Source organism: Gossypium arboreum, chromosome 12 (genome assembly GCF_025698485.1).
Source record: "Gossypium arboreum isolate Shixiya-1 chromosome 12, ASM2569848v2, whole genome shotgun sequence".
Taxonomy (NCBI): domain Eukaryota; kingdom Viridiplantae; phylum Streptophyta; class Magnoliopsida; order Malvales; family Malvaceae; genus Gossypium; species Gossypium arboreum.
In genome coordinates this window covers 26,966,468-26,981,012 of record NC_069081.1, presented here as the reverse complement: position 1 = coordinate 26,981,012, position 14,545 = coordinate 26,966,468, and positions in this window count along the sequence as shown.

Here is a 14,545-nt window from a genome sequence, read left to right as displayed (position 1 = left end):
TGGTTTGCTAGTTTCTCCAATTATCTTGCATGTGGAATAATTCTTCAAGAAATGACATACCAGGAAATGAAAAAATTCCTTCATGATAGTCGATATTATATTTTGGAGGATCCCTTTTTGTTTAAATAGTGTGCAGATAATATAATCTAAAAGTGTGAATCTGAAAGTGAGATTGCTGAGATCTTGTATCTTGACAGTCATCTCTAAGTGGGGGACACTTTGGTAGTTCACGAACTGCAGCAAAAATTTTGCAAGTTAGTTTCTTTTGGCCTACACTATTTAAAGATGCTTCTGCTTATGTGAAAAACTATGATAAATGCCAAAGGACCGAAAATATATCAAGGAGGAATGAGAGGCCCTTGACAAACATTTTGGAGATTGAATTATTCAACTATGGAGCATTGACTTCTTAGGCCCTTTTCCTTCTTTTTATTGGAACAAATACATCTTAGTTGCTATGGACTATGTATCCAAGTGGGTTGAAGCTGAAGCATACCCTACAAATGATGCTAAGGTAATCATGCGATTCCTACATAAGCATGTGTTTATACGATTTGGGACACCAAGAGCTATTATTAGTGATGAAGGTTCTCACTTTGTGAACAAATGGCTTAAGTGTTACTTGACAAATATGATGTGAAGCATAAGATTGCTACTGCCTATCACCCCCATTCGAATGGGCAAGTTAAAAGAGTGAACCGTGAAATCAAAGGTATCCTCGAAAAGGTAGTACGCCCTAGTAGAAAAGATTGGTCTCGAAGGCTCGATGATGCATTATGAGCCTATCGAACAGCATCTAAGACACAGTTAGGAATGACTCCTTATCGGTAGTTTTTAGAAAGGCATGTCATTTGCCATTAGAGTTGGAGAATAGAGCTCACTGGGCTTTGAAGCTGTTGAAATTTGATATTAAGCAAGCCGACGAGAGAAGGATGTTTCAACTTGATGAGTTGGAAGAGTTGAGGTTGTTTTCCTATGAGAATGCCAAAATGTGTAAAGAAAGATCAAAAAGATGGCATGATTTTCATATATAACCTCACGAGCTTAAAGAAGTTCAGAAGGTTTTGTTGTTTAATTCTAGGTTGAAGTTATTTCCCGGGAAGATTAAATCCCAACGGAAAGGACCCTATACCATATACCGAGTTTATCCTTATGGAGCTATTTTATTATACAACAATTACGGAGGTACGTTTAAAGTTAATGGTCAACATCTCAAACATTATTGGGATGGTGAAGTTGAGCGAGTTGAATCCTCGTTCAAATTAACAGACCCTTGATTTTTCATGAACTCGTTTTGTAAATAAATAAATAATTAGAACTTATTTTCTTAGCTTATTACATTTAATTAATTATGTCTAAGGAGATTGGAACTTAAGCAGGACTATTGTGACCCTTCCAAGTTTTCCTGGAAATTAATCTAATGTAATTTGTTAAGAAGAAATTTTCTAATTAAGATTTAAAATTTTTAAGTTTCATTTGTTTTGTTTAAATTTTCAAAGAGGGGGTCAAATTTGGCCCAAGTGCGGATCAGTGTTTTTCTTGAGACAAGACAGTTTGAGTTTGAGGCCTAAGACAACATAAAGAAGGGAAAAATCCATACCTACTGCTGCCACTCCCATTACTTGTCACCCAAGTAACCCTAATGTAGCTAATTTTTTGCTACATGTTGCCCTAATTTTTCCCTATATAAACCCCTCTCCATTCCACTAATTTTCATATCCCTCAAAACAATTTGTTTACACCCTAAAAATCCTTAAAATGTCCCTTTTGTGCCGTTAACCTAAAATCCCGAAGGAAACCCTAGTTTTTTTCCTTTTTTCCTAAACTTTCCTATTACCACTGCAAGAAGATTGCCGAAGCACCATCCTTACCGTCGCACGATTTTTGCCGTAGCAAGTCTTAACTACCTTGCCGATTTCTTTCTTTTTCCCTTTATGTAGAAATTTTGCCAAAATTTTCAGGAAAAGATACCATGTCTCACAGAAGTACCAGATCATCAAAGACTACTTCTGAAAACCTGATTTTGATCGATAAAGAAGTGAAAGAGAGATTTGATTCAATTTTGAAGCATCAACCTATGATGCCGGAAAAAGGCTTTAACTTGAAGAGTAATGATTTGATGGTTGTTCCTGTGCCAATTAGAAAGATAATCAATGCTCTCAAGAGGGAACGATTTTGTGATGCTCATTCCCTTCCCGATGATGAATTAGTTTGAGAATTATATGCAAGTTTGACGAAACAAGATGCTACTGAGGTCATTGTTTGAAAGAAAAAGGCACCTCTTACTTCTAAGTCCATCAATAATTTGTTTAACTTGCCTGATGTTGAAGAAGATGATTACTACCCTATGATGAACAATATCAATTGAGATTTTCTTCAACAAGTGCTTGATGTTGTAACAAATCTGGGATCCGAATGGATTATAAGAAAGTATGGGAGCCATTCTTACCGAAGGGAATACCTAAAACAAGTAGCAAAGGAGTAGTTTTATTTTGTTTGCAACAATTTTATGCCTATCTCACATAGTTCCACCATCTCGATGGAACGAATGCTCTTGTTATCTGGAATCTTGACAGAAAAATCCATTAATTTTGGGAAAATTATCCTCAAGGAGATTCACGATTGTGCTAAAAAGAAGGCAGGAAGTGCTTATTTCCCATCATTAATCACTTCACTTTGCTTAAGGGCCCGTGTTAAAACACAAGCAAATCTAAAGGGGGATATGTTCAAGGGTGCATTTCAACTTATGATCTTGAAAGGTTAGTAGAGAGGGTGCATGAACTGAATCAAGGCGAGCAAGAAGAGCCAACTGAGCCAGATACCGAGGAGTCAACAAATGAAACTAAGACTGAAGCTAATTCAGTTACAGACACTAAAGAGGATGAATCTGATAAGGAACCTAACATTCCTGAACCAATGGTTGATCCAGAAGAAGAACCTGTCAGACTAAGTGCTGAACTTGAATATACAACTCTCATGCCGACTTCTGCAAGTACTTCAAGGAAATTAGAGTTGTCAATTTTGATGGATACGTGCAAGTTCTTGCACAACCAACAACAAACTTACTGGAAATATGTAAAAATTAGAGATGACTCAATTTTTCCAGTAGAGATTAAGATTCGACCGGATATGATGTATGGTGAAGAGCCGATCAAGATCTTAGCTTGGGAAGTTAAACAGTTGAGAAATAAAAGTATAGCTCTAGTTAAAGCTTTGTGGAAAAGACATGGTGTTGAAGAGGCCATATAGAACCTGAGGAGGCTATGAGAAAATAGTACCTAAACCTATTTTCTGGTAAGATTTTCAAGGACAAAAATCCCTAAAAGGGGGAAGAGTAGTAACAGCCCTATTTTCTGGTAATTTTTCCATAGTGTGATTTTTAGACTGAATTAAGTAATGTGGTTAATAAATTTGTTAAATTTTCTATTATAGATGAAGAGAAATAAGGTTCGGACCTAGACCGGGAAAAAACCAAAGTCTTTGACGATTAGGTCCATTTCCACTATTTTTGTACTGAGGTAAGTTCGTATGTAACTAATGTATTATAATTTATGCTTTAATTGCTTTAATATCGTATGAATTATGATTGAACCCTTAGATGTAATCGACAAAGTTTGACAAGAGAGAAATCTCGGTTGAACCTTAGGAATATATAAGATACAAATGTCATCACATAAGGGTTATTTGAGATTACGTGTAAGACCATATCTGGGATATGGCATCGATATGAGATTTCATGTAAGACCATAGCTGGGCTATTGGCATCAATATGAGACCCCATGTAAGATCATATCTGGGATATGGCATCGATATGAGATTTCATGTAAGACCATAGCTGGGCTATTGGCATCAATATGAGACCCCATGTAAGACCATATCTGGGATATGGCATTGGTAAGGTGCTATGAGTTTGAGATTTCCCAAGTATCCTTTAGTATTCCAAGTGGTTCAACGGGAATCGTAATGAAAATGTTAATGTTGCGAAAGACCATGGTATGTTGCAAGATAGTACAGGTATGTACGTAAGACTTATGCTTAATGAGATCAATATATAATGAATCCATCGGTAAGGTTATGATTGTGCAAGTTATTATTTTAAGGTTTTAATAATATCCATGCCAAGTTGGACTATGAATTATAAAGACATACATGCTAATTCACTTCATGTTAATTGCATGATAAAAGTTTGTTTATGATGCTTATTATTTGCATAGGAACTCACAAAGCTTTAAAGCTTACGCCCTTTCTTTTCCCTTGTCTTATAGTGTCACCAAGTGTAACGCCCTAAAAATCTAAGTATTTTTTTTATATGTTGTGTTGTATAAATGTATGTCTGCTTCAGTGGTTGAGTGTCCTAGGAAGTATTGGAGAAATCCTGAGTTCAAGCTTTGGCTTGTACAAAATTTTGTTTTTACTTGAATTAAACATGTCTCTGGTCAGTAGGCCTCTTAAATAAATTTGGGTAAAGTACGACAAAAAGGGCCTGCTGGTCCAGAGGTAAGTGGCGTGTCATTGCTACTAAAGGTCTTGAGTTCAAGTCCTGTGGAGCGCAAGGAGTATTTATTTTGTTGATGTGTCGTGTAATAAGTTGTATGTCAGTGGGTTTCTGATGCTTATGGGTGGTTGGAGTGTTTGAAGGGTGAGGGGAAGTGTATAGCCGAATTTGAGGAGGATATTGTGGTGAAAGTCATAAGAAGTGAGAGGAGAGGGAATAGTGTGCTGAATTTGAATTGTGGCACTCTTGATTTTCAGTTGTGGTAAGTTGAAGTACTCTATTTTGTTTAGGGAGTGATTTTGGTTCTTTTTCTTTTGTTCTCTGAAAACCGATTAGTGATAGGGTGTTTCGAGTTAGTTTCTTCTCGGTATTTTTGGTTTGGATGTGTACTTCTTCTCTTCTTGGGGCCGAGCATAGCAAAAGACCATTCGGGTATCTCCTCTTCTATTTTTTGCAATCTGATTCTTTTCTTTTGGTTCTGTGACCGAATGCTCTCTACCTCTCCCCCTCTCAAACTTTGACCTATTACTTTTGTTGTCCTTCCCTCTCTTTATCTTGGTTTGTTGTGGCCGAATATTCCCTTTCTCTCCTTATCTCTATTCTTTTGGCTTTTGTCAAGTTTATCCTCTAACTTTGTCTAAACTGTATACATCTACCCTTCCCTATTTCTGTCTTCCCTCACAACTCTTTCTTCATTACAACTAGGGATCAAGCCGAATGCTTCTCCTTCTACTCTTTCGGTTCTGGGCTATTATTTTTCGACTTGTGTGGGTAAGTGGAAATTATTCCTCTCTTTCGGTCACACTAATAGTTTCATCTAACACCTTCCGGTATTGATGTTTTTTGATTAAGGTACAACCATTCCGTTTTGCCTCTGTTATCTTGTGAATTCGGCTCTTGTGTGGTTTAGGCCAATTGCTCCTATCATCCATTCTTAGTTTACGTGGTGATTCTATCAAGGTTTTAGAAGTCAATTGAGATCACTGGTTTAAAAGGGGAGTAAACTGTATTTGCTCAAACAAGGTTGGTGTTCGTGGGGATTGCGCTCTTTTCGCAAAAAGATGTGTAATAACACTGCTTTAAGCGTAGATCGGCAAAAGCCGGAAAAGTACAACCAGTGACGCTACACAAGTGTACGGTCGCTTGTGTAGAGGTTCGAACACATAGAATGTGGATGTTCGAACGTAAAGGCCCAATAAGCGATTTCATGGGCTTAGGCTGATCTAGGCGACGTTAGGCCGAAATGGGCCGTGTGGGCCCCACGAGCTCATGGGCCCCACACGGGTAAACCACATGGACGTGTGGAGATTGTTGGGCCAGGCTGTCTAGCTTACACGACCAAGGTCATTTGTGGACTTTATGGGCTACAAGAGCGTGTGGGCCTACATGGGCCAAATTATAGGCTTGGGCCTATTTTCACTGTTTGACTGTTAAGGACAGACGGGTCGCCCGAGACAAATGTGGGCCTAATGTTGGGTCGGTAAGTATACCTACACCCTGATCTGATGAAATGACTATTATACCCCTCTGTGATGTATGACTGTTTGAGCATGCCATTTTTTCTGTAAATACATTTATATTATGTTGCATTGCATGGGGTGGGGTGGGATATATGATATTGGAGGAAGTGTACTGAAAGGCTATAAGCATATTATTGGTAGCTCTGCTATAAATACTATTTTAGTGTCGCAACCAGTACTATATTTTGGATGTAGGGATGGGTGGGTCGAGTTTATCCCCACACTGATACTGTTACTGTTTTGGGCTAAAGTCCTAACTGAGATTGAACTGCTAGTGAAATGGGGTTAGGCCCAGATTGTATCTATTGACCGTATGATTATTTGTTGATAAAGGATTACACACTGAGTTTTCATAAACCCACCTTTCTGCTTTCCTGTACAGGTAATCCTTAAGCGTGTCGGTGCTATGAGGGACTCGACGGGGGCCACACGACTACTTTTGCTACTGTTTTAAAATTTCATTCTTTAAGCTTTTTAGTTTGGGTTTCAATTATTTAATAAGGCCTCTTAAAGTTTTTCCTTGGTTCGAGATTTTATTTACTTTAAATCATATCTGTTAGAAGTAGGTCGCGGTTTTTCTAAAAATATATATATGCTTTCAAATCACCTTGCTATTGCAATATTTTCCACAAGCTTCCGCAAACAGACATGGTTTTAAAAGTTCAACAACGACCTAAAATGAGTAACACTTTGCTATATCAACTTAGGCTTTTAACAACGAACAAGAAATTATAGATTTTCACCACAACGAGGTTTATCTTAAAGAACGAATTTTTTTCAATGGAACTACGTTTTTTCGAAATTCACTTCAATGTGACATCGCAGATTCAGCCAGAACATCTAGGTCAGGTTTGGGGTGTTACATTTAGTGGTATTAGAGTCAAGTTGCAAAACTCGACTGTGGATTTGGGTTTTTCATTAAAACTAAAAACTCTGAAAAGAACTGTTTCAGATGATTTAAAAATATTCGGAAGCATTTTATTGAATGTGTGGTACATCGAGTCTCCTGCGCCGACCCTACAATTTCTCTAAAGCTACAACTTGTTAGATTGAAATACTAATACTAGGTAGTAGACTGTACTGAAATACTCTGTTTATGGTAAACTGAGACTGTAGTGGAACTACGATATGCGAAGACAAGGAAACACTGAATTATTGATATTGTTTTTCATAAAACATCCGTTAATAAACACTGGAACTATGAAACTGATGCATAAAACTGTTAATACAGATAAACGCGTAATACGATAATGAGCACCAGAAGTACTTATGGAAGGGGTACAAGAGGCCGCAACGGAGGCCGTAGAGGTGCTCAGGCTGGATCGTTAGCATTGGGTCATATGCCTAACAATGAAGCTAGAGAGGCACCGGCTTCACCTATGACTGAGACTGGGTCACATGATAGTGCGGCTGGGGACAACGCACTATCCCAAACTATGTTGCGAATTTTGGAAAGGGTCGTTAGGCCCAATATTGGTACTGTGGGCCGTGGGTTGGTGACGAAATGACTCAGGTCTAATGGGGCTGAGATTTTTAGGGGAATAGCTGGAGTAGCCCCTAATATGGTTAAATACTGGACTGTGGCCATAGAGCGGATCATGGATGACCTCGACTGCACCCCAGAGCAGAAATTAAAAAGTGTAGTGTAGTTACTACGAGATGAAGCCTATTAGTGGTAGCTTACAGTTAAAGAAGGTACTCCATTTGACCAGTTGACTTGGGAATTATTCAAAACTTCATTCTAAGGGAAATATATGGGCGCTAGTTATGTGGATGCCCGGAGGAGAGAGTTTCTGAATTTGACACAAGGGGATAAGTCAGTAGCTGTGTATGAGTCTGAGTTTTTGTGACTTAGCCACTATGCACGTGGGACAGTGGCAACAGAATATGAGCACTGTGTTCGTTTTGAGGACAGCCTCAGAGATGATCTACGAGTTTTGATAGTTCCACAGAGGGAGCGAGATTTTGTTGTGATGGTGGAAAAGGCAAAAATCGCAGAGGATGTAAAGCGTGCTGAGCGCTAGAATCGTAAGACGGAAAGGGGTAGGAGTAAAAGGGATTAGAAGCCCTCAAGTTCAGTTGTGAGGCCTAAGAAAAAGGCCAGAGTTGATGGGCCAGTGAGAGTTGGGGCCCCTGTTGCTGCTTTTGGGTCGCAGCCTTGTGCTAATTGTGCGAGATGCCATTGGGGCGAGTGTTGGAAATAGAAAGGGGCATGTTTGAGGTGCGAATCTTTGGAGCATCGCATCAGAGATTATCCATGGAGACCCAATCAGATGCAAGCTGCTGTTATGGGTACTGTTCAGTCACCGAGAGGTGTTCAGTAGCCACCGAGAGGCGTGGTCAGGCCAAAGGTGGAAATGGTTTGGATCGTGGTCGTGCAGTACTGGAAAGAGGTACTGGTCATACCGAGACAAGGTAGCCGACATTGGTTTATACTGCATGTCATCGAGAGGATGAAGACGCCCTAAATGTTATTACGGCTATGTTCTTTTTCCATAATGTACCTTATGCTGCATTGATTGATGTTGGATCTACACACTATTATATAGCATGCACTGTATCTAAGACTTTGGGTGTGATGGTTGAAACCAGTACGAGTGAGGTTATTGTGTTGAGCCCGTTAGGGCAGTCAGTGAAGGTGAATAAACTGTTTAAGGATGTACCTTTGGAGGTTCAAGGAATGACCTTTTAGCGGATTTAATGGAACTTACTTTTGGAGAATTTGACTTAATATTAGGCATAGATTACTGGTTAAGCATCAGGTGAATTTGGACTGTGCTGCAAAGCGGGTGGTTCTGAAAACTGAAAAGGGTGATGAGGTGGTTGTGATAGGGGAGTGTCATAATTATCTGTCAAATTTGATTTCTGCACTTAGGGATGAGAAGTTGGTTCGTAAGGGTTGCGAGGTGTATCTAGCCTACGTTAGTGCTTTGAGTTTTGAGGTTCCGTCTGTTAAAGATATTAGAACAGTTAATGATTTTATGGACATCTTTCCCGATGAGTTACCTAGGTTACCTCCAAACTGTGAAGTTGAGTTTGGGATTGAGCTCCTGCCAGGTACAGCTTCAGTGTCCACTGCCTCTTATAGGATGGCACAGAAGGAGCTTGAGGAGTTTAAAGCTCAGATTCAAGAGTTACTGGATTGAGGGTTCATCCGCCCTAGTGTGTCTCTGTGGGGAGCACCGATATTATTTGTAAAAAAAAGGATGGATCCATGCGTATGTACATCGTCTGCCGGCAACTAAACAAATTGACTATTAAGAATAAGTACCCTCTACTGAGGATTGACGATCTATTCGACCAGTTCTGAGGAGCTTTGATTTTCTCTAAGATATATCTTTGATTTGGATACCATCAACTAAGATTCAAAGAGACTGATGTGCATAAGACGGGGTTTAGGACTCACTGCGGTCATTATGAGTTCTTGGTGATGCCGTTTGGACTAACGAATGCACCAGCAATTTTTATGTATCTGATGAACCATGTGTTCTAACCCTATCTGGACCGGTTCGTGTTAGTGTTTATTGATGATATATTCTAGTGTATTCGAAGAGATTAAGCATGATGAACATCTCTGAGTGGTTCTACAGATTTTGAGATAGAAGCAATTGTATGCTAAGTTCAGCAAGTATGAATTCTGGCTATGAGAGGTAACATTTCTAGGACATGTGGTATCTGCCGAGGGGATTAGGGTTAATCCTCAAAAAATTAAAGTTGTTCTAGATTGGAAGCAGCCTAAGTCAGTATCTAAAATTCAAAGTTTTCTGGTCTGACAGGGTATTATAAACGGTTTGTTGAGGGGTTTTCGTTGATTGTTGCGCCTCTAAGTTGTTGCGTAAAGAGGAACCATTTTATTAGACTGATAAGCAGTAAGAAAATTTTGAGAGGCTTAAGAATGTTCTGACTGAGGCCCCTGTCTTGATTCAGTCAGAGTCTGGGAAAAAGTTTACTATCTATAGCGATGCATCACATGTTGGTTTAGGATATGTGTTGATGCAATAGGGGAAGGTTGTGGCTTATGCGTCTCATCAGCTTAAGAACCATGAAGTGAACTATCCGACACATGACTTGGAATTAGCCGCGGTGGTATTCACACTGAAAATTTGGAGGCATTACTTGTATGGTGAGAAGTGTATCATTTACACGGATCACAAGAGCCTCAAGTATCTCTTTACTCAGAAGGAGCTAAACCTTAGGCAGGGGCGATAGATTTAGTTGCTTAACGATTATGACTGTTCGATTGAATATCATCAAAGTAAGGCTAATGTGGTAGCCTACGCACTGAGCCGTAAAGATGTGACTGATTTGAGGGCGATGGTTGCTCGCCTCAGCTTGTTCGATGATGGTAGTTTGTTAGCTAAACTGCAGGTTAAACCGACTTGGACTGAACAAATTAAGGGTAAACACTTGGGGGATGAGTCATTGGGTCCTCGATTCAGACAAATAGAGAGTGGGGAAGCTTCAGATTTTGGACTGAATAGCAAAGGGGTACTTTCACTACAGAAAAACAGGTTTTTAGCGGCATTTGGATAAAAAACACCGCTACAGATCGAGCATTAGCAGCGTTTTTCAAAAAGCAACGCTATAGATTGAACATTAGCGACGCTTTTTAAAAAACGCTGCTATAGATCGAGCACTAGCGGTGCTTTTTAGAAAATGCCGCTATAGATCAATCATTAAGGCACTTTTTAAAAAGCGCCGCAAAAAAATTAAGCACACACCGTCGTTTTATGTTGAGCTTTAGTGGCAAACGCCGCTATTGATTGACCATCAATGGTGCTTTTTAAAAAACGCCACTATAGGTCCACCACTAGCGGCTCTTTCTAAAAAACGCCGCTATAGGTTGACCATTAATGGCGCTTTTTGAAAAACGCAGCAAAAAAATTAAGTATAGCGGCACTTTTTAAAAAACGCCGCTATAGATCGAGCTTTAGCGGCGCTTTTTCAAAAACACCGCAAAAAACATTTTATCTTTCTATTTATTATTTAACTGGTTTATTTATATTAATTAAAATACAATTTATTTTTAGTTGAATATTTAAATTCTTCAAAAAAAATAATGACACATAGAAAAAATTTGAAAGTAAAAAATAGAAAAATATTTGTTAAAAATGAAAAAAATTAAAATACAATTATTTAAAATAATTTTAAAGTTTTTTGGGTATATGACTGATGTAACACCCCGAACCCGAGACCATCGCCGGTGTCGGACACGAGGGGTTAACAAGCCAAGTTCACTTGTTTTGCCCATCCATTTGACATTTCCAGTCAGGCTGGAAAACTGCGTCACTGTCGCCTTAAAAATCATATCTCGAGTTTCAAAACTCGGAAACTGGTTTCGTAAATTTTCCCTGAATTTAGACTCATATATACATCCATGGATTTATTTCTAGAATTTTTGGTCGGGCCAATTGGTACATTTTATTAGTTAAAGTCACCCATGTTACAGGGATCGACTGCTCTGACCTTCGCGCGGTATAACTTGAATATCTCTCTGTACAGGGCTTTAATACTGGTGCCGTTTGTTTCTAATGAAACTAGACTCAAAATTTAATCTGTACATATAAGGTATGTCTCCTAATTATTTTTGGATAATTTATAGTAAATTTTTAATGTTGCAACAGGGAACCCAGAAACCGTTCTGGCCCTGTCTCACAATAGCTTTAATATCTCTTAACATGTAACTCCTATGACCATTTCGTTTCTTCCATATGAAAATAGACTCATCAAGGTTCATTTAAATAGCTTATTCACTATTTAATTCCATTCCTACGAATTTTGGTGATTTTTCACATTCACGTCACTGCAGCTGGCAGCATCTGTTTTTAAGGTAGGTCTTACCTATGTGGTAGTCTCCATGAACCAACTAGTCTTGCCATACATAGGTTCATATATGATCATTTTAACCATGCCAATGGCTGATCATATGACCAACATTCCCATTTCCAAGCCATAGCCACATCATGACACCAAATATATACATACAACCCACAATTAGACTAAGTCGATACTTCACTTTTACGAGCCATTTTCGCATGGCCGTATATATATACATCACAACATATTCAACCAACAAGGGTAGTCCTATACATGCCATTTCAAAGTTCAACCAAAATTTATACCAAAATAGAGGCGTGGATAGTGTGGATGACTTCGACTTTATTGATCCCGAATCCGATTGCTATCGAGCGAAATCTATAAAACAGAGCCAAAGTAACGGGTAAGCATTTTTTATGCTTAGTAAGTCTCAAGGAATATAATCAACTCTAATTACAGCAATACATTCACATAGCCAAATGCATCATTTCATTAATACACATTCTTACTTCACACTTCATCATTATATACTTTCACAAAGTATCAATCAATTCAATAACTGAAATTCATTAGTCGATTGAGCGAATGTTGCTCAAACATGTCGACTTTCCAATGCACATATAACGTACCTTATCCTTTGGGCTTTTCGAGTGTACTAATTGAATTCATTACAGCAACCAACACTCACCTCCAGCCCAAGATTCTTCGAATATAACCGGATATAATCACGTGCACAAATGCCTTCGGTCTTAGCCCGGATAGAATAACTTCATACGAATGCCTTGGTCTTAGCCCTGATATAGCCACTAGCACAATTGCCTTGGGTCTTAACCGGATATAATTTCCAGCATAATTGTCTTTGGGGCTTAGCCGGATATCATTCAATTTCTCATGTACACATACATCAATAATCATTGGACATACATATTTCATTTTCGTTACTAAGGCTCAAACGCACATATATTCACAAGCATATTCGCCTTTCGGGACTTAGCCCGGTATCATTCAATTTCTCATACACATAAATCAATAATCATACACATCCTTACTTCATCTCACATAATTCAAGTAAGGTCACTTCTTGAGGACTTACCTCGGATGTTGTCGAACGGCTTTTTCGGCTATTCGATCACCTTTTCCTTCCCTTGTCCAATTGTGGCCCTCTTAGCTCTTGAGCTAATTCAAACAAATTCAATTTATTAAAACCTCATTGTGCTTGCTTATGGCGAATATGACAAGGAGTTTAAATGGTCATATGGCCACTCTTTAGCTTGAATACACAATGGTCATGCACATTTTATACTACATCAAGCAATTCAATACAATTTATTTGAGCATCAAGGAAAAGCTAAGGCCTTCAATAGGCTACCCAAGGCGAATATTCATGTACATGTTGAGGCCAATTTTGCACTTAATACCTCACAAAAACAGCATGCATTTTACTAGTTAATGCTTTGCACATTGTGGCCCAAAACTTATAATATAGCATCAAGCACTTATATGTGTGCTAGGCAATTGTGCTTGCAATTTCACAAGCATTCTTCCACATCTTCTTCTTTAAACCAATATATTCATCACTTACTTCATAGCCAAAACATCATGTGCAAACATATATATACAATATGAGCATGGCGAATTTCAAGGTGTCCATAGCCATCCAAAATACAAATTTTAACTAACATGCAAGAAGCATGAACCATGCTCATGAATGCATCATGGCGAATATGACAATCATGCTCCATTCAACTTCAATCATGGTTAAACACAAAAGAAAACTCAAAATCTTACTCAAGAGTAGATAATCCATCATTGCATGCATCATCATCAAGCTTCACACTTAGCATGCAATGGCTTTATCACCATAACAACTTTGGCCAAATACCATTTCCATGGCATAACAAGGATTTGAGCCATGGCTAACATGCACATCAAATTAGCAACCAAACCATGCATGAAACTCCCAACACAACCTCATACATACCTTAATCTTGATGCAAACTTAGCCAAATCTCCTTCTAGGTCTCTTCCAACCCAAGCATGAAGCAAAAATCCTCCCCCTTTTCCCTTAGTATTTTCGCCAAGAAGATGAGAAAGGATGAACAAATTTTTCTTTTCTTTCTTTAGGACATTCGGCCAAATTGTTTAGAATGGATGAACAATTTTTTTTTTTTAATGCTAGTCTTTATTTTATGACTTCCTACATACACCACTAGCAAAACATGTTGGAAACATGTTCCCTTTGTAACACCCCGAACCCGAGACCATCGCCGGTGTCGGACACGAGGGGTTAGCAAGCCAAGTTCACTTGTTTTGCCCATCCATTGGACATTTCCAGTCAGGCTGGAAAAACTGCGTCACTGTCGCCTTAAAAATCATATCTCGAGTTTCAAAACTCGGAAACTGGTTTCGTAAATTTTCCATGAATTTAGACTCATATATCCATCCATGGATTTATTTCTGGAATTTTTGGTCGGGCCAATTGGTACAGTTTATTAGTTAAAGTCACCCATGTTACAGGGATCGACTGCTCTGACCTTCACACGGTATAACTTGAATATCTCTCTGTGCAGGGCTTTAATGCTGGTACCGTTTGTTTCTAATGAAACTAGACTCAAAATGGAATCTGTAAATGTAAGTTATGTCTCCTAATTCTTTTTGGATAATTTATAGTGAATTTTTAAAGTTGCGACAGGGAACCCAGAAACCATTCTGG